This window comes from Pan troglodytes, chromosome 13, assembly GCF_028858775.2.
Source record: "Pan troglodytes isolate AG18354 chromosome 13, NHGRI_mPanTro3-v2.0_pri, whole genome shotgun sequence".
NCBI lineage: Eukaryota > Metazoa > Chordata > Mammalia > Primates > Hominidae > Pan > Pan troglodytes.
This window is the reverse complement of record NC_072411.2, coordinates 22914168-22938754: the sequence shown is the minus strand read 5'-3', so window position 1 is coordinate 22938754 and position 24587 is coordinate 22914168. Positions and strand designations below refer to the sequence as shown.

Here is a 24587-nt window from a genome sequence, read left to right as displayed (position 1 = left end):
AAATTAGGAGAACACCAATTCAACTTTTGGAAAAAAGCGGACAGGTAAGTTATTGATTAGCTCATTTCTCATACCAAGAACCTAATGATTACTGCTTAATACTGAAAACCAAGAAATAGAAATTTGAGTATATGATTTAAAGTATAAAAATAATCATGTAGGGACTTAAGGAGAGGTCACGGTACTTGGAAAGAGACAGAAGTTAGAAAATGAAAGGGGTGGTCTGTAGAAAAGAAGCAGGTCAAAAGTCAAAGGTCAAAAAAAGCAAATGGCAGTAAAAGGAAATACATATGCACTAATTATTTCGACTTTCATAGTGGGACAGCAAAAGATACTGCCACAGATACTTTCATAGCTGAAGAATATAGAGTTAAATGTATTATTATCATTTAATAAGTTTCATTCATTCCTTCAGTTTCATAGCTGAAGGAATATAGGGTTAAATGTATATGAAAAAACAATAACAACAACAAAATCGAAACAAGCAGTAACAATATTAATAACAAAAGTGAAAACAGAACATAAACTTTCCAGGCTCTCAGAAAGAATACACCCACATGCGCAAAGCAAAGAAAACACAAAGATGTGCCACAATGCAGAAAACACTAAAAGCAGAGGTTGAAAGAACATACCAAATATAACTGTCATATCAATAAATGTTAATAAGATGAACTCATTTTTAAAAGAAAATATTTCTCAGATTTCATAAAACATGAAATCCATCCACATGCTGTACACAGGAGACACAAATAAAAGACTCGGGAATTTTGAAAGAAAAGCGATAAATAGTAACAGATTATACAAGCAAATGGAAACAAAACGAAATCAGGAGTCAACTATTAATATTAGTCCCAGCTGCATGCAAAGCATAAGGTAATAAGTGAAATGAAGTGTACTTAATAATGATGGAAGGTGCAATCCACAGTGAAGATCTGTCATAAATCTTCACACAAGAAAACATAAACATTTATGAAGCAAGAACAATGAGAGACAGATGGAAATACAGAACCAGTTAAGATGTTTTTCTCATTGGCCTCTGGCCATCAAAAATAAAGTAGAACAAAATAAAATATGAGAGCTTCAAACTACTTAATTAATATGTTAGATGTAATAGACATATCAAGCTGTATATTGTGAAACTAGAGCATATAATCTTCTTTTCAGATGCCTGAGGAATGTTATTTTTAACTGGTCATATATTTTGCCACAAGAAAGCTTCAACATACACCCCAAATTAGCCTCCCATATTCTCTGATCTTTCAGATAACATTTTAAAAATTTAGAAGATAATAATACAAATAGACAAGAAAAATATCAAACCACTGATATTTCTGAAAACTTTTTAAAAATAATCTTTGGCTGAAAAGGAAAATCAAAAGTCAAATTACACAATATCTAGGAAATATGAAAATTGGTTGCACTAAGTATCAGAATTTTAGTGCTGCAGCCAGCTAACAGCATTGTAGGAAAATTCATAGCTTTAAATATTAAATTTCTAAATAGAAAATAATTTAAATAATTGAGTTAATCATTAAAATTAAAAAGATGAAGAGGTAAACAGTAAAATAATCCAAAGAAAGCAGAGTGTAGAAAGTAATTTGGAAAAATTAAAACAACAAATTAGTAGAACAAAAGAAAACCATTAAATAAATAAATGGATCCAAGAGCTTTTCTTCTTGAGAAAAGAAATGTATATAAAGAAACAAAACTAATTAAACTAAAGAGCTTCTGCACAGCAAAAGAAACTACCATCAGAGTGAACAGGCAACCTACAAAATGGGAGAAAATTTTCGCAACCTACTCATCTGACAAAGGGCTAATATCCAGAATCTACAATGAACTCAAACAAATTTACAAGAAAAAAACAAAGGACCCCATCAAAAAGTGGGCGAAGGATATGAACAGACACTTCTCAAAAGAAGACATTTATGCAGCCAAAAAACACATGAAAAAATGCTCATCATCACTGGCCATCAGAGAAATGCAAATTAAAACCACAATGAGATACCATCTCACACCAGTTAGAATGGTGATCATTAAAAAGTCAGGAAACAACAGGTGCTGGAGAGGATGTGGAGAAATAGGAACACTTTTACACTGTTGGTGGGACTGTAAACTAGTTCAACCATTGTGGAAGTCAGTGTGGCGATTCCTCAGGGATCTAGAACTGGAAATACCATTTGACCCAGCCATCCCATTACTGGGTATATACCCAAAGGACTATAAATCATGCTGCTATAAAGACACATGCACACATATGTTTATTGCAGCATTATTCACAATTGCAAAGACTTGGAATCAACCCAAATGTCCAACAATGATAGACTGGATTAAGAAAATGTGGCACATATACACCATGGAATACTATGCAGCCATAAAAAATGATGAGTTCATGTCCTTTGTAGGGACATGGATGAAATTGGAAATCATCATTCTCAGTAAACTATCGCAAGAACAAAAAGCCAAACACCGCATATTCTCACTCATAGGTGGGAAGTGAACAATGAGATCACATGGACACAGGGAGGGGAATATCACACTCTGGGGACTGTTGTGGGGTGGGGGGAGGGGGGAGGGATAGCATCGGGAGATATACCTAATGTTAGATGACGAGTTAGTGGGTGCAGCGCACCAGCATGGCACATGTATACATATGTAACTAACCTGCACAATGTGCACATGTACCCTAAAACTTAAAGTATGATAAAAAAATAAAAAATAAAAATAAAAAATTAAAAAAGAGTCAGAAAAAAAAGAAACAAAACAATAAAGCGTAAACACACAGCATTAGAAATGAGAACTGAGAAATAGTCACATATACAGAGGAAAGTCAAATGAATCATGAATAAAAGCTTTGTTCACCCCTAGATAAAAATGTATGCAGATTGGATACAATGAGTGTTAACCTAAGAAAGTGTAAATAAACCATTCTCCCTTACAAAGGACAAAACATCTAACAGATCAAATACTACAGGAAAATTTGAAAAATTTGTCATAAAATTACCTCCCCCCAAAGAAATAAAATTATTTATAACAAATGAAAAAATACATAATCTCACTCCAAATTAAAACAGCGATCATTAAGATTAAAATGAAATATAATTTCCAATTATCAGAAGGCAAAGATTAAACTATTGGCTAATTTAGTGTGGAAGGCCTTCTGATACTCTGCTGTAGTGTATAAAAGTGGTAAAACCTCTTTAGAGTGCAACATGGCAATAATTATAATTTTAAATGCTCATTTTCTTGTACTCCAAAATTATGCTTCTAGTAAATTATCCTGCATATATAACCCCTAAAGTGTAAGAAAATAGGTATGAAGATGTTAAATAAAACATTGTATGTAACCAAAAAGAAATCATTAAAATTCCCATGATTAAGGAAATAATTTAACAAATTAAGATCCATCCAAACAAACAATGGAATATTACAAGAATACTGTCAATATTGACTAGAAGCAAGTTGGAGAAGATGCTGGCAAGATTATGCTTGTTGATCTGGGTGCCGGTGACATGGGTATGTTCAGTTTGTTAATGTTCATCATGCTGTACACTTGTGTGCACTTTTCTATACATCGTATCTCCCGTCATATTAAAGTTGACCCTTGAACAATAAGGATTCCAACAGCACAAGTCCACTTACATGTGGATTTTTTTCAACCCATCGCATATATCCACAGGATGCAAAATCAGGGCACACAGAGTGCCCTCTTTTTGTGGGTTACCCAGGGCTGACAGAAGGACTTGAGCATGCATGGATTTTGGTATTTAGGGGTCCTGAAACCAATCCCAAGAGATGACTGTATGTTGCAGGAATCAGCCATTTCTTAAAAGGTCAGACAGGAAATACTTCAGGCTTGTGGGATGTACAGTCTCTGTTGTAACACTCAACCCTGTCACAGTAGTGCAAAAGCAGCCATAGAAAACAGTAAATAAATGGATGTGGCTGTGTTCCAGTAAAGCTTTATTTAGAAAAACAGGTGGTAGATCTGTGGCCATAATTTGACAACTCCTTTTATACAGTATAGAGAATATATATAGTCTACATCATATAATCACCTAAAAAAAGTTTCAAAAAGCAGAATGTGCTTCCATATTTGTTCATAAAGATTTTTAAAAGATTCTAGGTCAGAACAATGCTATCTGCTGTACTCTTGTTTCTGTTCTAAAAGAGAGGATTGATATATAAACTACGTACTTGTGTGCTTATATGTGCACAACATGCAAGGAACATGTTTGGGTATTGACAAGGCTCCACTCCAAGTGGTCACCCTTGAGTGGGATTAGGCACTGAGCTTGGAGAGAGACTAAATTTTCACAATGTATGTGCAGGAATTATTTTCATATATAATTAAGTCTTAGGATCATTGATTTTATAATAGTTTGATCAGTTTGATCATATATATAGATTTATCTACCCAATATTTAATTTCCTAAAAATGATCTTTTTTTCATCAGAACCAAACAATTTAGGATTATAGCATTTTTGCATGTATGTGTATGTAAATTCATCCATCATGCAATGGGAAACAAAAACTCTTCAAAAACAGGTTTCTAATAGCAATTTGTTTCATAAACTTATTTTCCCTTTATTACAACACATTAAAATTTTATTATCTCAAAGAAAACTAATACCATTTTTTTTAAATTAATGTTTGGGGTTTCCATGGAAAAGTGTGTGAATAAAGTAAAAAAAAGAAGAAAATTTTAAAGGGGATACAGTGTCCATTAACAGCTATGTTTTAGTAAAGCCACAAAGATGAATGTTTTATTTACTTCAAAGTTATCAGGATAAATCCCATTATTAAAAAATCAGGATTATCCCTTTCATCATTGACATATAATAAACTTCAATCATACATTTCTGTAATCACCACAGTATAGAAAATCCTTGCACCACAAGTAGACCCTTCAGCATCAGAGAGAGGAGAGACCTCAGGTCAGTTAAGGGAGGGGTCTGGGCAGAGAGCAGGTGCAGAAAATATACTTAAATATAAGGTCCATGAGTTTAACATGTGAAAAATAAGAGGATTGAAACCTAAAAATACTTGGGGGCCAATTTGTGTGTGCGTGTGTGTGTGTTAAATGGTTAGTTGAAGGCTTAATGGAAGATGCAGATATAAAATACACCTACATAGGGATAAGAATAGTTCAGACAAAGGTTAATGCTGGGAACACATGCCTGAGTGACAGCAGTATTTAGAACCAAGGATTCACAATAACAAACAAGGCCATATGTTCTTCTTTATAAAAGTAAATGTCTCTTTTCTTAAATATTTAAAAAAGAATGCTCTCACAGCATTCTTTAAGTTTCCCAGGGATTCACTGAAAATTCTAGATCATTAGAGCATAGGAATAGATACAATTTTAAAAAAATAAAGATGTTAGTGAAGTTGCCATCTATCTACAGGCTTTCCCCTTTTTTCAATCTGTTTCATGGGCTTTTCATGTCATAAAATGCTCGTGGGACTCCAAGGTGTTGTAGTTCTTTACTAGTCTCTGTGGGAGGAAATTAAATATATAGTTATAAACTGCTGAGATTTAATTGAAGATACCCACAAAACATTTTCTCCAGTGAACCTAATCTTTTTATCTTTAACTTAATGAGAACACATCCTGTCTGAACTCTCAAGGGGGAATAGACTCATGTGCATGAACTACTGATTCTGGCAGAATTATAGAAGTCAGGAATATCTGCAAGATGTTAATGGTCTTTGGACTTATTGTTCCACCATCTGTTCTCTGCATTAAAGGGAGATCTTGGATTTCAGCCTAGACTCACTGAAGTGTTCCCCTAGATACTAAGCCAACTTAATATGTTAGGTCACAAAAGTTGTGTGTTTCTAATCAACCAGCTCTTAGATTCCCCAATCATTGCTAAACCTACCTGTGTATCTATGATCTGATAAAGCTTCTAAATTTCTCTTTTCTAGTGTTAGGGACATTGGATGGGAGGAGAGGAAATCTCAAATACCTTTGACATTTTTCAGTTTGTGTGGAATAATAAACGGTTAAATTTAATAGTTTTCCATCTCTTTCCATGGCCAGTTATCTTCTAAAATGCCCCCAAGATGGAAAGTTACCCTATATTATCAGGGTAGATTCTTCTAACTTTCCATTATTGCCCAGATCTCTCTTAGACTAAGAACACTTAAAGTAATAAGCCTCTGTTGAGCACTTCCTAACACTACCTGCTCTGCAAGGATTATATTTAATACCAGCTGCAGATTTATGAAATATGTGCCATGATTGTCCCTTGCTTCTCAGATGAAATGAGCTGAGCAGCACAGAGACGTGAGCTAAATGCACCCAGCCAGTCAGCAGCAGAGATGGAGTTTGAAACCTGGCAGCTGGACTCCAGCACTGCACTGTCTCTCTGTCCTAACTAGGTCTAGGAGTGCTCAATATTATCAAGTATTGACAAATACATATGGATGGAATCTGGTTAAGCTTTGCCTTGTTACCCATTGTAGGAAAGGGCTCTATTTTTTCTTAAGCGTTATTTAAATGATCCAATCAATTGCACACAAATGGTGTCAGATAGGCATATTTTGCAATTTTAACTTGCCCTTGCAATTTCGTTAACAGTCTGAATTTACCAGGCAAACCCTTTCTTAATTATTATAACAGCAATTTATTGATTACCTACTATGACCCCCTCTTTCCTACATTGTCTCTAACCACAAGATATTTATACTCCTTTAACAAATATGGGAACAAGGATTGGGTCACTGGAATTTTCCCTGCAGCAACTTTAACCCACCTTTGCTATTTTTTTAAATTGAAAAAACCCTGACCCATCTTCAGAAAATATCCATCTATCCTGCTGGAATTGATTCATGTGTTTACTGAAATAACAAATTGTTCTGCTACTGCATGACAAAAGGAATTCCTGTTTCTGGTGCTTTAAAGCCCACCAGACATTTAATACCATTGTACCATTCTTCTAATTTAAACAGTTCATTACTGCTCTCCCAGGTTCCACTTGGGCTCATTTTGATTGAAAACTGCAAGAGTTCACAGTTCAAAAGGAAACTTTTAGCTCCTTATTTTGAAAGTCTTTGCTCATAGCATCAGCCAAATTCTTTATAAATACTTGCTCATTTCTCACAAAAGAATTTTTCATTTGACACATGCACAGTTTAATGTATTAGGCATGGTATACTATGACATGTTTAAATTTTACGTGGAAACTACTCAGTTGGAATTATATTCTACGATGCATTGGTCTGCTCCCACCAATCAGTATTCATGAAGTTGGAAGGAAGTATAAACAGTAAATTATGGTTTATAATGAAATCAATCACTCCATGTATTAACACCCAAGGCTATGGAACCCTGACAATTATATGCACTGATAGCTTCACATATGCATGGAGAACTGAAATGGAATATCCCTCTGTCATTCCAAGGATGAACCCCAGCATGTAACCTAAAGGAGGTAATTTTTGTAGGTGTTCTCTCCTATAGAAATTTACCTTTCCTCACTACCACTTACCCTGAGCATGAGGCACTAAGGTTTAGGAGTTGGATCAACGATCATCTATGTGCCTTTTAAGGGCAATTGAATCTGAAACTCGGAGCTCAGCTCCAATGATATTCTGAAATTCCTTTCTGCTAAGGACTGTTATATTTTTGAAGCTACTCACTTGACAAGGAGAAAGTGTATCTCAAACTTGGAGAAAGGAAAAAGTGAAAACAAAGGGGAAGAGAGGAGGAAGGATAAAACCAAAGAAGGGAAGGAAATTAAGATGAAGGTGGGAGTGGTGGGAGAAGAAAATCAATGACCGTCACTTACATGTAATAAACATATGTTCATTTCAGGTTCATAATAGGAAATATTTTAGCATTTCTTATCGATTTCTTTTCAACACGTTAGTACTACTTTTCCAGGGGTTAACTAAAAATAAATCTGGTTTGAGACTCTGTTGAAGCAAAACAAAATAAAGCCTAACAAGGAAGTTCAGTTCAGATTTGGGCAATTAGTGTACCTTAGTCCCAACGTTACTTTTTTTTTTTTTTTGGCTTGTTAATTTAAAGGCCTGGTGTCATCATGCCTGCTCATGCACACATGCTACCATACATGACAAGGACAAAGCCTTGTATTTGTTGACTGATTGTCCCCTGTTCTGAAAAAGAATATCCCAGGGGCCTTTTGTTGCATTTCTGATATTCTCACTGAGAAGATTTAAAAACCAGGCCACTTATGCAACCACCAGAAGATTCCACTATTTCAGATACAGTTAAACATTATTGTTTAAAGGCTTTATGGCCTATATACCATTAGCAAGCCTGTGGAGATTCCATTTAACATATAAAAAGGTTGACAATACTGCATAATAAATGGCATACCATTATTACTTTCTTTGGTGTTTATTTTAATGGAATAAGCCGTGATGAATCCTTTAAGTTCTCATGCACAATTCCACAGCATTTCCATCATGATTTGCAAGGAAATAATGCACAACATTTTTACAGTTCTGCCACCTTGCAAAGGAGCCAGAGGAGAAGCATTTTAATGGGATAATAGTTTTTTGGTCTAGCCTGACAGCACAGCCACTGCTGTATTTCACCCTGCATGTGAAGGCTCCCATCTTCTGTGTGGTCTCCATGACATTACATTTTATTGGCTTAATCCCTCTTCTAATTCCCTTTACTCAAAGAAAGCCTTCTTCAATGCTATGTTCCCTCTCAGTATTGAGCAGTCTTTCACTCCAACCACTCAGCCTATATTAAGCTCCTACTCTGTAAATTGCTGCTTATAGGTGGCATTTACAAAGAAGAAGAGAGAGTTGCTTGTTTCAAAAAGCTTCTCGTGGCCAGGCGCGGTGGCTCATGCCTGTAATCCCAGTACGTCGGGAGACCGAGGCGGGCGGATCACCTGAGGTCAGGAGTTTGAGACCAGCCTAGCTAACTTGGTGAAGCCCTGTCTCTACTAAAAGTACAAAAATTAGCCAGGCGTGGTGGTGGGCACCTGTAATCCCAGCTACTCGGGAGGTTGAGGCAGGAGAATCGCTTGAACCTGGGAGGCGGAGGTTGCAGGGAGGCAGTGAGCCGAGATCATGCCATTGCACTCCAGCCTGGGTGACAAGTGAAACTCCGTCTCAAAAACAAAAACAAAAACAAAACAAAAAACCTTATCGTGCAGCAGAAGGTGAACGACCTGTGCTGACTGAGCACCTACTATGGACCTGTAGTGCCAGGAACATAACGGGAGCTCAGTCATGTGCACGCTCTCCTGCCCTGCATTAATGTTTGCAATCCTTGCAAAGGCTACTACATTATGCAGATATCATCATCATCCTTTATTAAATGAAGAAATTGGGATTTAGAGTCAATAAAATCCATTGTCATGATAAGATAGCTAGTGAGCACCAGAGTTGATATTTGAACCTAGTCCACATACTACTCTACCATGCTTCCCTACTGGGTTAGAGAAAATAATCCATAATACACATACCATGCATCACACTTACACAAAATTCAGGAGGTGTATGATTAACTGATAAATATCTTCATAAAGAGTGATCTGTGGTGAGTTAGCTTGAGAAGACAAGTTGAACATGAAAATATATAGAGAATTTGATTACGCTTAAGTTTTATTGGCCATGTTTTACACCAGAAATATTCTATCTTCTAAATATTTTCTTAGAAGTGCTTCACTTTTTCAGACCATGAAATGAAATTTGCCAGAATGTGTGGCTAAAATAAGTAAAATAAAAATCCAAATGTTACACCCTTCACAAGGCAAGAGAATTTTCAGGTTAGAAATTTAAGACACTTTTGTCCCAAAACCTTTATTTAAGATGAGAACATTGAAGTCCAGAGAGTGAAAAAGTTTTGCTTATCTTTAGCTAAAGACAAAATAGAGAGGAGAAGCCAGATCTCTAATTTCTGGACCAACTTCTTCACTATATTATAATGAATATTTCCCAGTTTCTTAACTAACTGACCAGTTATTTGTAAAACAGTCTTAGAAAGTAAAATGATAATAAGTCCAGTGTCACTGCAGGTGATGAATTAATCATTCATCTTCTGCAAAAAATTGAGCAGGCTTCTCTGATGCAGCCACATCTTTCCTTTGCAATTCCTCATCTGTGTCTCCCTGGTCAGGTACGATGGTACTTCATTGGTTCATGCTCCCCCTAAGAATGGGATAATGAATGACACTAGACAGATACAACTGGTTCATTTCAACAATGGACATTTATTAAACATCCACTGTGTGTCAGGCTCAACCCTGGCTTCTGAGAAATCAGCATTACCTAATGAGGAAAGAGATGTGAAAATAGGGAACTACCATAATTAGATGATTGCAATACTTTTATTTCATTAATTCAGTAATAATTTGTTGAATCAAGCTTGGTGCTAAATCATGAAAAAAGCAGATGTAGTTCCAGCCTACTGAAGGAGGAAAATGTTAATCAGATCATCAAAAAATAAGTACAAAATTGCAACTAGGACAAATGATAGGAAAGAGATGTGCAGAGTGTCACAAAAGTAAACTACAGAAGGAGTATATCAAAGACAAAAAAAGTCAGGGAAGGCATTGCAAAAGAAGTGATTCCCACTTAGAAAAAAAGTGTGTATGTGTGAATGCATACATCATGGTGTGCTATAACTTACACTAAAAATTTAAAGTTGGTAAGAAAAATGTCACAAGAAAAAAATGAGAGTAATGATTAAAGGAAAAAGCAAAGGGGTGGAGAGGAAAGGATCAGAGAAAGTCAGGGGTGAGTTTGTGCATATCACACCTGCCTGGAGCCCATGACTCAGAGTAAAGGTGAGTCCAACCAGATGGACTGTACCCATGGACATATTTTGAAATAAAGCTATAACTTTTACAAATGTTCTACCTTTGCTCAATTTACTAAAACTTACTTTAGGGTCTTATAATCATTTACTATAGGAATGAATTGTGTATCCTATAAAACCTCCAATCCAAGATCAAGGCACTGTCGAGTTCAGTGTCTGCTGAGGATCCTGGTCTCTCCATCCAAGATGGTGCCTTGTTACTTCATCCTCTGGAGGGGACAAAGGCTGTGTCCTCACATGGAGGAAGAGATGGAAGGGCAAAAAAAAAAGCTAAGATAGTTCCATCCAGCACTATTATAAAACACTAATCCAAGATTTGTGGATACTCAAGTCCCTTATATAAAATGATACAGTATTTGCATATAACCTAAGTAGATCCTCCCACATACTTCAAATCATCTCTAGATTACTAGAGATTACATACCTATAAACCTAATTATAGAAATTACAGATTATAGAGATTTTAGATTATATACTTAATATAATGCCAACACATTGCTGCATTTGAGTGGGTTCATTGTAGTACTCAGGGCATGACAAATTCAAGTTTTACTTTTTGGAACTTTGTGGAATTGTTTTTCTGAATATTTTCAATCCATGCTTGGTTGAATCCAGGAGGGCAGAGCCCTCACCAGAGGGGTTGACTGTATATGTTTACTCTCTGTTCTTTGGCTAGTTGATAAGCTCTACCAAGGGCAAGAAGTTCTGCCATCTGAGTTGATTTTGCCTCAGGTAGAGAGCTATATTCCAGAGGACTGCTTAATTTGGTGATAGCACATTCTGCTTGATAACCTCCACTTCCAGCTCTGAAGCATGACTCACCAACCAATAATCCAAGGTCAGGGTTCTCAGTAGGAGTCTCCAATAAATCAGAGTGAGACACAGGATGTTCACTAAATGAGGTAAAACAATCATGAGGTTTCCCCTTCCTCTGGTAAAGGCAAGTGAAAGGCAAGTATTGCAGCAGTGAATGGCAATATGAATCACAAGAGAAATTTAGATCTTTTCAGTCTTTAAGACCTAGGAAAAATATTACTTTTTTAAATCTCTAGAACATAACTATCCAGGTCTGTGCTGTCTTCCACAAGTAAAGGCAAAAAGATATTGGCTGCCCTGGTCTAGAGGCACACTGCAGAAATATGGAGCAAAGACACACTACAGTGAAGCAAGAGGCTTCAGATGGAATTAACGACATTATTGGTATTTGGGTTAGATGCCACCACATCGAAGAATAACAATGTTGTTGGTGGCCTTGGTGTCTTAGACAAGTCAATATTCTCATCCACTTGGTATCTTTCCTGGCAGAACAAGCGTATTGTAGTAGCTAGTCCAGGATACATGAAGGTCTTTGGATAAAAGGCTTTTAAGTATAGATTTGAGTCCTTCTTTTGCTTTTGGCTTCAAGGGATATTGTGGAAATAATTGCAACAGTTTGGTAAGATCTATCTGAACTTTAGTAGGTTCTGCTCCAATTATTTTTCCTATTTCAGTGGAATGTTTAGCCCATAGGATGTCAAGTATAGTCTCAAGATCTTTATTTGCAGTGTGCATCAAACACAATAGAGAAGGCAAAAGTACATCTAGATCAGAAATCCCCCAATTATAAGCAAAGGAGTTCTCTAAAGCCTCAAGTAACAGTCCCTCGAGTGTGCATATCACATGACAATTCCATTTGCAAAGTAAGTCTCTTCCTATTAAATTTGCAGGGGTTGGTATTACAGAGCAGGAAGGAATGCTTTTCAGTCAAAAGTCTAAGTGTTACCCCTAAGAGCTGACAGATAGAAAAAAGCTATAGTTTATTTGAAATATCTACCACCTGTGTGGTATATTTACTCTGAGGAAGATGTTGAGCAAAGGTGGCAGGGTTTAATGTAGAAAGAGTAGGATCATATCTACCAGGAATTGAGGAGGTTGACCATCTGTATTTATTGTTAATTCACCTTGAATGTTTAAGGGTAAGGCAAGATAGTGAGTTCTTTCCTTCCTTGATGCATGCTCACTGATCTGAATTGAAGGATTTTTCTTTGTCTTGCTTTTTCTTTGCATGACCAGACTATCTTTTTTCCAGTGTCCCTTCAATAAGTGTCCTCATCAGTAGATAGTTGATTAGAAAGTGGGCCACTTAGCTGGTTGATTTACAGAATATAAGTTTATTTTTGTTCTTATTTCGTATTTATTCTAAAACTCTTTCAAAATGCTCTCCAAGGTGTTGTGGTTCAAGAGAAGAGGCTATTCCTCGTTCTAATTTCTGGTTTTGAATTAGGTCTCTAATTTCAAATTTAATTCCAAGGACAAAATGAAGTGAAACGGCCACTGTTACATCAGTGCCGTCTTTAACTCCTGAATGTTGTCAGAAGGTGTTTTCTAATCTGTCCTTAAAATCTTCTATAGTTGCATCTTTTCTGTTTTCATGATTTAATTATAACCCAAACCATTTTTACTAGAAATAGTTCAGATATGGCTTTTAGAAGATGTTGACCTACTGTTCTGGCTTTTTTTGGCGGCGGGGGTGGGGGTCGGTGGCAGGGGAGAGCCTTGAGTTTATTACAGAAAAAGGCATTCTGTAGTCCTTTTCCAGGTCGTTATAATTAACTTTTGCCATCTAGGCTTTAGCATCTGAGGTTTGACCAATATCTATACAACTTGGGGCCAGGCTCACACCTGTAATGCCAGTGCTTTGGGGAGCCAAAGTGGGAGCATCGCTTGAGGCCAGAAGTTCAAGACCAGCATGGACAACATAGCAAGCCCTCACCTTTACAAAATTAAAAAAAAAAAAAAATAGCCAGGCATTGTGGCACACACCTGTAGTACCCAGCTACTTTGGATGCTGAGGCAGGAGAATTGTTTGAGCCCAGGAGTTCAAGACTGCAGTGAGCTATAATCATGCTACTGCACTCCAGCCTGGGTGACAGAGTAAGACCTTCTCTCGTTAAAAAAAAAAAAAAACATTAAGGAGCAGGTTATTTAATTGCCATGTATTTGCATGGTTTTGAAGGTCTCTTCTGGAGTTTATTTCCAGTTTCATTCCACTGTGGTCTGAGAGATGGCCTGATATAATTTCAATTTTCTTAAATTTATTGAGGCTTATTTTGTGGCCTATCATATGGTCTATCTTGGAGAAAGTTCCACGTGCTGTTGAATAAAAAGTGTATTCTGTGGTTGTTGGATGGAATGTTCTGTAAATATCTGGTAAGTCCATTTGTTCCAGGGTATAGTTTAAGTCCATTATTTCTTTGTTGACTTTCTCTCTTGATGACCTGTCTAGTGGTGTCAGTGGAGTATTGAAGTCCCCCACTATTATTGTGTTGCTGTCTACCTCATTTCTTAGGTCTAGTAGTAATTGTTTTATAAATTTGGGAGCTCCAGTGTTAGGTGCATATATGTTTAGGTTTGTGATATTTTCCTGTTGGACAAGGCTTTTTATCATTATATAATGTCCCTCTTTGTCTTTTTTAACTGCTATTGCTTTAAAGTTCGTTTTGTCTGATATAACAGCTACCCTTGCTTGCTTTTGGTGTCCATTTGCATAAAATGTCTTTTTTCACCCTTTTACCTTAAGTTTATGTAAGTCCTTATGTATTAGATGAGTCTCTTGAAGGCAGCAGATAGTTGTTCAGTGAATTCTTATCCATTCTTCAATTCTGTATATTTTAAGTGGGGCATTTAGGCCATTTACATTCAATGTTAGTATTGAGATGTGAGATACCATTCTATTCATCATGCTATTTGTTGCCTGTATACCTTGGTTTTTTGTTTTTTGTTTTTCTTTTTTAAATTGTATTTTTGTTTTATAGGTCCTGTGAGGTTTATGCTTTAAATATGTTCTGTTTTGATGTGTTTCTAGGATTCGTTTCAAGATTTAGAGCACCTTTTAGCAGTTCTTGTAGTGGTGGCTTGGTAGTGGCAAATTCTCTCAGCATTTGTTTGTCTGAAAAAGACTGTATCTTTCCTTCATATATGAAGCTTAGTTTTGCTGGATACAAAATTCTTGTCTGATAATTGTTGTTTGAGGAGGCTGCAGATAGGGCAGCTCAGACAGCACATGGTCCTACAAAGTGCCTCTCTGATGTGACTCGTGCTCTGGGAGGGAGCACCCACTGGGGAAGAATCTGAACCTTCAAGGACTCAGACTAGAAAACTTATAGAGACCCCAAAGCCTCAGCCATAACCTAAACTGAAGTAGTTCTTGGCCTTTTTTTGGGACTCAGGACCGTTTGATAATCTAATAAACTCTAGAGACTCTATCCTCAGGAAAATATGCATAGGCACACATACACATATAATTTTACGTACAATTTCTCATGGCTTACTCTGTCTCCACCCCCAAATTCCCCCAAACCTCTCCATGGATTCCCACATTAGCACTTACAGTTCCACTGTCAGAATCCAAAGCTTGCCGGAGTCATGAGGACGGGTGTCGGTCTAAACCCATGGAAGCCTTAGAAGATATCATCTTGCTTTATCCTAAGGAGCAATAGGCTGAGTAGAGGTATTCCTTGGTGCCTCCAAGAGTGCCCAGCCTGCCAATTGAACATTTTCTGCAATCCTGGATATTGACTAACCAAGTCACTAACCTAAGAGCTGCTGGCCATTGTGCTTCTCCAAGCCCTGGTTGAGAATTTTAACCAGCAGCACAACTTACCCCATTTCTACCAGTCTGGCTTTTAAATTCTACTTCTTTTAAATGACTCATGCTCATTTCTTCCTTTTTCAAATTAAAGAATTTAGGACAGCAATAAAAAAAGAGGTTAATATAGGGTGGGCAATGCAGCTTATAGGCGCTCAATATAATTCTGATTTCTTCTACCAGTAGTTGCTGGTCTAATTTGTATTTAGAGAAATCCTTAATTCAGCTCAGGTCCAAGGCTTAAATTCTATAGTTACCTGCATACCTGGCTCATGGGAGAGGTGGAAGTTTGGGTCTTAGGCAAAAGGGAGGGAGTCTGAACAGGGGTATAATAAGGGAGGAGTTGATAGAGGTGAGTAAGGAGAGACATCAAAAAGATAAGGGGAATGAAGGAGAGTTTTGTAGAGGGAAGCAACTGAAAGACAGGATGGAAAAGGATTTAGCAGGCAAATGAGTCTAGTTTGTTGTTGCTTAATTTAGTCAAATTGCTCATTAGCTTTAGCCAATGACTCTTAGTGAAGCAATTATTAAATCAGAATTTCATTTGGAGGCCTTGCATACCAATTAAAAAATGCTGCCCATTGGGCCTGAGAAAACTTATTTCCCTTTTTTTCTAAAGCACTTCTCAAATGAACAATTTTGTTCTAGTCAAGTCTTCCCCAGAGTGGCCACTGAAAATCAAATCATCCTTGACGAAGTTATGTCGTTTAGAGATAGGCACAAGAATTAGCATTGTAATGGGAGTAAGTATAAGAAGCAGGAGTTTTTCCTGGAGGAGGCAAGGATTTATACTTGGACAACCCCACGAGTGTTGGCAGTGGTCAGTAGAAATGTGAGGCTTGAGCACTTCATGTTTTGAGTCCCCAGCATGATGGCTGTCCTCCTCCCAACGCAAGCTCTGCACCACCAGCAGACAAAAAACCAGCGAGAACACTGTCTGTGGAGCCAAGCCAAGCACTTAGACAAAAACTTCAGATGGAAGGAGAACCTCATCCAGTTCTATTAGTCACTCACAGCAAAATTAGTCCAGGTGGATATCAGCCCAGTGAGAACTGTACACTCACCAGTCTGTGAGGCTGGCTCAAACAACAAGCTTACAGGATCTATGCCTGCATTCTACCTTGTAAGTCTCCTTCTGGGCCAAACAACAATTTCAGACAGGACAATGCAAAACAGAAACATAAAAGAGAGTAAAGAGGGATAAAAAAGAATGGCCTAATTCCACCAAGGATGCCAATCAAATGGGCACCCAGAACAAACCCAGGTACCAAGCTGAGAATAAAACCTAGGAGATCAAGGTAGAGAGAACAGAGTCCAGACCTGGTGCTCACCGACCATGTCAGCAGTGACTCAACAAGCCACAAGCAGCAAGGGACAGGCACCTCATGTACCACACCTGGGTGAAGGATGCTGCCCTCTAGGCCCTGATGGCAGCTTTGCCAGCACCTGAACTGCCTTTGAAGACATTCCTTCCTTCTTGTAAGGATAACACATATTTGCAGCTGAGTAGCTCTATTAGCCCATTTCCTGCTTGTAGAACCCCAGAATCCTGACAGCCTTTCTTCATTTCATCCCATCTCTGTCCCTTCAGTCCAAGCTGGCAGCATTTCTGCAGAGATGGTTGACTGGATCCACAAGCGGCACACTGAGTCTCTCTGGCAAGTGGTTGTCCAGCCACACCTTTGGCCCTGTTTCCAGAGCACACTATCTGGATACGCTGAGAATCTTCTGAAACATTAAGTGCTGATTTCTTTCTGATAAGCAGTCCCTTCTTTGATTCATCTCTCTCCTTTTGCATTTTACCAAAAGCGGCAAGAAGAAGCCAGACCATGCCTTCAACACTTTGCTTAGAAATATCCTCAGCTAAATATCCTATTTCATTCCTTATAAGTTCTACTTTTCAAAAAGTAGAACACAGTTCAGCCAAGTTATCTGCACTTTGTAACAAAGGTTTTCTTTCCTGCAGCTTCATATAACATGTTTCTCATTTCCATCTGAGGCCTCACTGAAAACACCTTTGACGATCATATTTCTACAACAGTCTCCTACAGGCAATCCAGGCTTCTTCTGTCAAGCATCTCAGAACTCTTCTAACCTCTACCCATTACCAAATTCCAAAGCCACTTCCACATTTTTAGCTATTTGTTACAGAAGCATCCCACTTTCTGTTACCAACATCTGTATTAGTTTGCTAGGGCTGCCATGACAAACTACCACACACTGGGTGGTTTAAGCAACAGAAACGTATTGTCTCACAGTTCTGGGGGCTGGAAGTCCAAGATCAATGTGTGGGCAGGTTTCTTCCTTCTGAGTGCTGTGAGGCAGAACCTGTTCCACACTTGTCTCCCAGCTTCTGGTGTTTTTCTGGCCATCTTTGGTGCTCCGTGGCTTGTAGATATATCACCCTGATCTCTGCCTTCGTCTTGACGTGGTGCACTGTGTATGTGTGTCAATGTCCACATTTCCCCTTTCATAAAAACACCAGTTACACTGGATCAGGGCCCCACCCTACTCCAGTATGATCTCATCCTAACTAGCTGCATTTGCAATGAGCCTATTTCCAAGTAAGGTCGCATTCTGAGGTACTGGCAGTTAGCAGTTCCACATATGAATTTGGAGGGATGCAATTCAGCCTATAACAAACTGTTTCCATATAAGTTTTGTATTTTTAAAACATATCCTTATTTCCTTAAAAATGAATAATTTCTTAAGTCTTTGATAGAATCTGATTGCATGCAAGAAAATTTCTACTTTAATATCAGATTTTTTTCAATTAAAGCTTAGCTTTAAATTAATATGTAAAGAAAAACTTAGTGACATGATAATCTCTGGGATTAAACAAAAATGTAATTCTGTCATTCAAAAGTGCTAGAAAGCAATATAGCTAGCTAGAAAGGCTCTGTTCATAGTTTTTTTATATATACTTATAACTAAAAGGTAGTTATATTTGAATCCAAGTGACAGTCAGAAGAGAAGTGGGTAGGGATCTGGACCACGTGGACATGCAACGCACTTCAGAGAAAATCAGCAAGCAGATAGAAGAGCAGGACACTAGGGAAAGATTCTTAACGTGTTAAGAATTGCCCAGGAGAAGCAAAGGCAAACGCAGGTCTTCTAATTTTAAATCCACTGTGCTTCTACCAAGCAATGCCTTTTGTCTTTGCTGATTCAAAATGAAATTTACTCAAAGTACAGCCTCGGCAGCACACAGTAGGGAAAGGTCTGTGAGTCTGACCCTGGTCTTCTCCCCTGCTCACCCAGGTGGTCTTTGAAAAGTAAAGACATCACTGAAAAGAAAGGATGGTATTATATTATACAGAGACCTCCACAGGGTCCCTCTATCATGTGAGTTAAATATATATCTGAATAAACTTTTCTTCATTCACAAAAACTGCTACTCCCAATTTTAATTGAAAGATGAGCACCCTGAAAATGTGAATGAAAATCATCTCAGCCTTTACCTCCTTTCCAAGAAAATGCATAGTGTTAATAAGATATTTGCATAATATTTTATGGCTTATTGTGTATATGCATCTACATTTATATTTACATTTCCAAGTGTTTTACTCCCTGTGAAGTTCAGATTCTTTCTCTCCATTTGAAGAATGGCAGATTTGAGACACAGAGAAAAGTTCAACTTGCCAAACTTCCTAATGGTCTAATTGGAACTAGAAAGCAATGTAGCTAGCTATAGGAGTACTAGTTAACAGTAAATTAATTGAACACCAATTTATTCAGAAAGTCACCTGGGTTGGTTTCTGGACAACTCAGTCATTGTAATTCTATGCAGCTTCTTATACAACCTTCTAATTTCTTTGTTGCCTCTTTGTTTGTGTCTACCTGCAAAGAAATTAAGTCGCTTCTTGTCACACAAAACATGTTCCACAAGGCACATGTCACCTAAATTTTCAGAAGCAGCAGCTGTCTTCTTAGGGAATGCTATTGTTACTTCTGTAATTAAGGCAAGGTGGCCAGGTGGCCTCCACACCAAGATACTTTAATTTACTCTACCTGGAAACCCACTTAAATCAGAAAGTAGAGTTTCCAGGGGATTCTCCACAAACGGTGAAGAGTGAAAAGAATTAAGAGTATGTGTTGCACAACCTACACAGACACACAGGCAGCCTGGGGAACTAGTGATGATTTCCAGTGTAGACATTTGCAAAAATAAAAGTAAGCATGGGAAAACAGTGATAGTCGACATTTATTGAGGGGTTAGTCTGTGCCAGACCCTGATCCAAAGGCATTCAAAGTAATTACACATTTGATCCCCAAGCCAGTCCAATGAAGAAGGCACTATTATTACCAGCATTCTACAGATGAGAACACTAGGGTGGTGAGTAACTTCTGCAAAGTCGGAGCCAGTGTGAAGCAAAGTCAGGAGCCCAACCCAGGCAGCTCACCTAAAACCACAGGCTAAGAGCAGCTTTTTGTACAAATGCATTTATAGATGTTAAAGGGAAAATAAAAGTTTTGATTGTTGTAAATGCAGCTAGAATGGTAGATTATGGGTGTTAATAATTACATTTATTGAAGACTCTGGAGAAACACTGGAATATTTTTAGGATAAGTGAGTAAACAAGACAAAATGGTATGGACATCTTACATTTGAAAAATGCATCTATAGATAAACAGAGATAAAGGCAGCAATACACCATTAAACACAAGCAGATTATCACTTAAAAATATGGTGGACATCATGTTCTTTAATCACAAAACTGTGAAGGAGGTGTTCTGTTGGCTAGGAAAGGAACAGAAAGCTATGCATATATTTTCTTGTAAGTCTCATGAAAAGAGTCAAAGAAGCAAAATTTGTGTTTATTTTATTATATTTTTTAGAGACAGAATCTGGCTATGTTACCCAGGCTGGACTTCGACTCCCAGGCTCAAATGATCTTCTCACCTCAGTCTCCAGGCTATCTGGCATACAGGCATATGCCACCACACCTAGCTGAAATTATTATCATTATCATCATTATTATTATTTTATTCAGGTTAAGCAGTTAAATAGAAAGTTTTCCAGCGAAAATTCCTATAAAGAATCACATCCGGCCAGGTGTGGTGGCTCATGCCTGTAATCCCAGCACTTTGGGAGGCCAAGGTGGGCAGATCACCTGAGGTCAGGAGTTCAAGACCAGCCTGACCAATATGATGAAACGCCGTCTCTACTAAAAAAATATATACAAAAATTAGCCAGGTGTGGTGGCATGTGCCTGTAATCCAAGCTACTTGGAAGACTGAGACAGGAGAATTGCTTGAACCTGGGAGGCAGAGGTTGCGGTGAGCCGAGATCATGCCATTGCATTCCAGCCTGGGCAACAAGAGCGCAACTCCATCTTAAAAAAAATAAAAAAGAATCACATCCAGTCTTCAGAAAGACTGAATGTTTGGAAAGAACATTGCCTAGAAAGCAGTCTGACCCCTAGAATAAGAAATGTGTGTGAAATATACTTATGCCTCAATGTTAGAGCCAGGATTGCATTAAGTGGTGATTTAAAATATCTGGAAATTTGAACAAAGTCACAACTGCAACTTACTACATACTATTTATTTAGTCAAATTATAAGTCTTGTTTAAAATACACATACAGTAAATAATAATAAGAATGCAATGGTTTTAATAAAAATAAGTTTGAGAAGTAGAGGGAAAAAAGCCATTGTACTTTTTGAGGAAACATACATAAATATGGAAATAGGTGTTTTTTGTTTTTTGTTTTTCTTTTTTATTTTGAATTATACTTTAAGTTCTGGGATACATGTGCAGAATGTGCAGGTTTGTTACATAGGTATACACGTGCCATGGTGGTTTGCTGCACCCATCAACCCATCATCTAAATTAGGTATTTCTCCTAATGCTCTCCCTCCCTTAGCCCCTCATCCCCCGACAGGTCCCGGTATGTAATGTTCCCCTCCCTGTGTCCACGTGTTCTCATTGTTCAACTCCCACTTGTGAGTGAGAACATGCAGTGTTTGGTTTTCTGTTCCTGTGTTACTTTGCTGAGAATGATGGTTTCCAGATCCATCAATGTCCCTGAAAAGGACATGAACTCATCCCTTTTTATAGTTCCATGGTGTATATGTGCCACATTTTCTTTATCTTGTCTATCACTGATGGGCATTTGGGTTGGTTCCAAGTCTTTGCTATTGTGAACACTGCTGTAATAAACATATATGTGTATGTGTCTTATAGTAGAATGATTTATAATCCTTTGGGTATATACCCAGTAACGGGATTGCTGGTTCAAATGGCGGAAATAGGTGTTTTAACTCTCATTTTTCTCATTTATCTATATTTAGATTACATCTGTTAAGCCAAATAGTGTTAAATAATCACCACTAACCTCCAACCTCCTTGCTTATAAATTCACACCTACCTGTGCAGGAAATGCTGCCTGCCAAGTCTGAAATAATACTTGAGGCTGCTGCAAAGTCCAACATAAAAATACTTAGCTAATTAAATAAATAAAACTATATTCATCATAATTGGGAAAAGGAAAATATGGAAAGCTGACCTGCCTATAGTGTCTATTTTTTACTAAAAAAATAAAAACAAAAAACGAAACAAATAAGCCAACAAAAAGCACAGAAGTGGCAGAAGATAAGCTTTCAGTAAAATTTTTAGAGGAAATCTGTGAACCAGCAGAAATTTGCATCCCATTGGCAAAGGGGTCCACATGGGACCCTGAGGACCCAAGGTTAGAATTCACAGGAATTGTGGGGAGAGCTCTGGGCTCATATAGTCCATGAGACTGAAGACTTGAGTCATGTTTCCCTAAATATTCGGGATCTAAAGCAGCCCCAAGTGACATCTGGGCAGCCCCAGAACACTGGACCAGCAGATAAACTGGCCCCCAATGCAAAATGCAGTATTTTGAGTCTAATAGTGGGTCTAAGTCCACCCTCATCTTGACTATGAGACCAGGGAACCTACAGCTCAAGGAAGAAAGATGACTGTTTCTGCGCTGGCCATGTTATTGCTTAGGCCAGGGGAGAGGGGTGACAGAACCCTGAGGTTCACATGGAAATGTGTGGAGTAACACACAGGTCAGGCAGGTAGAGACAGCAACACATACAAAGCATTCTGTGTTGTCTTAGCCAGGGCATTGCATGACAAGGAATAAACTCATCAACCCACCAACCAGAGGAAATCCTGGCCATGGGTGATTACTGCAGGTTCTTAAGTGACACACAATCCTGAAAAAGGAACAAAAAACTTTGATCATTGAGAAGGGCCTTTCTCCTGATTCACCTGCTGGGGCAGACTCCCCAGAGCCTGGTATCCTCCTAAGGAGTAACTGCCAGGCAAGCTGGGATCCACTGGCCACAGCCACATGGATGTGAGCCAACATACGGCATCTGCGAGAAGGCACAGCCAGATTGAAGAGGAGGATTCTGAGCTGCTGAAATGTTCCCAAGGAGTCAGGCCTCAGATGTGGGGAAGCAATGGTGATAAATAGAAAAATTGCATGGTCCAGAATTGAAAATTATACAAGGTCAAAAAGTCATAACTCTCCCTGTCTCCAGGCAACAATATCCAACAGCATGCAAGCATTCAGGAATGTGCACGGTGTTGTGATCTATGTGGCAGGTTTCTGAGTACACAGCACCAGGAAGAAGAAGAGACCTCGAGGTGTAAAACATCCTGAGATTTTGGCAGTAAGCTGCATGCCAACTCCTCCTGCTTGCAATTTGGAAGACCAGGTCCCACTGGAGCAAGGTGATGAGAAAACAACTGCCAGCAAGACATCCCTAGAGAAAGTAAGCCCATGCAAGAATTGCTGATTCTTGCTCATTTAGGAAGACAGATGGAAGGTGATGGTCATCTGCTGCCCCCAGGAGACAAGCCTCTCAGAGGTCTGGAAGGTTCAGCTTACATCCCCAGAGCCAAAGCTTATGGAGAAGCCTGAACTCCCAACAGGGAGAAATAATTGTTAGGTTTCCCATTCCAGTCAGAAGGGATCTTCAGAGCAAGCCAGAGGCTCTGAAGAGACACTGCACCCATCCCCCTGGTGCATGTGTGACCCTACAGGCAGCTATTACATGCGACCCATTAGAGCCCAAGTACTGTGGAGAAAAGGCAAGAAATACAATATTCCTCAAAGATTTGGGGAGATGAACTGCCCTCCATTTATTTTGCCTTCAACTCTTGATGGACAACTTGGGGCAAATTGCACCAAAAAGAATTCCAGAAACTGAGGTCAGAGAATGAAGAAAAGCCAGTTAGTACAGGTACTCCTTTCCAATCCTAGTTCCTGGAAGAAGGGTCAGAGATGGGTGGGCAAACCTGTAAACCCTGGCTCTGAGGGTGGAAGGAGTTGCCAAAGCCTCAGCCTGGAACTTCCGTGGCCCTCCTCGCCATCTTCACACCCTCACTCAGCTGTTTCTGTATCCCAGTTGCCTGAAAACTTCTGCTGACCACGAGCAGCCCAGCCTGACTGAGAAGCCCTGTGTAGAAGGGACAAGATATGTCCCCTACCTAGCCTGCACCATGGAAACAGATCCTCAAATAAAGTCTCATAAGAGCGTACTGCCCATCACCTATGGAGTAAGCGGAGTCAGGGAAGGTCAGTCTGGAGGCCACAGTTGGGCATCGTTTCTTGTCTTTTCCTCATCCATCCCCTGGACAGATCATCTGCATTGGGACCATCACAAGATATCGGAAGATGAGAAAAAAAAAAATTATTCACTAGAATTTCAGGAAATTGTATAAAAGGCAAAATTGCCTAGCTTGGTTGATCCCTGAAAAAAACTCAAAAAAAGTCGGAAAGAGGCCACTGTGTTGGGAGAAAGTAGAAGGAATAGTTTTGGCTGGGTGTGGTGACTCACGTCTGTAATCCCAGCACTTTGGGAGGCTGAGGCAAGTGGATCATGAGGTCAGGAGTTCAAGACCAGCCCGGCCAACATGATGTAACTCCATCTCTACTAAAAATACAAAAATTAGCTGGGCATGGTGACGCATGCCTATAATCCCAGCCATTTGGGAGGCTGAGGCAGGAGAATTGCTTGAACTAGGACCGGGGAGGCGGAGGTTGCAGTGAGCCAAGATCGAGCCACTGCACTCCAGCTTGGGCTACAGAGCGAGACTTTGTCTCAAAAAAAAAAAAAAAAAGAAGAAGAAGAATGGATAGTTTCCATTTCCCAAGTGAA

General features: G+C 38.6%; 1 long non-coding RNA gene across 2 annotated transcripts in view; it reads right to left on the bottom strand.

The window, feature by feature from the left end:
- Nucleotides 1-24587, bottom strand: part of LOC134807968 (uncharacterized) — a 512919-nt gene that overhangs the window by 155742 nt on the left and 332590 nt on the right. The window contains exon 4 of one of the 2 annotated variants that reach the window (XR_010149709.1): nucleotides 3944-5498. The exons of the other annotated variant lie outside the window; for it this stretch is intronic. This is a non-coding gene — a long non-coding RNA (uncharacterized LOC134807968). Of the gene's footprint in view, nucleotides 1-3943; nucleotides 5499-24587 lie in introns of those variants that run through there. 2 annotated transcript variants of the gene reach the window in all.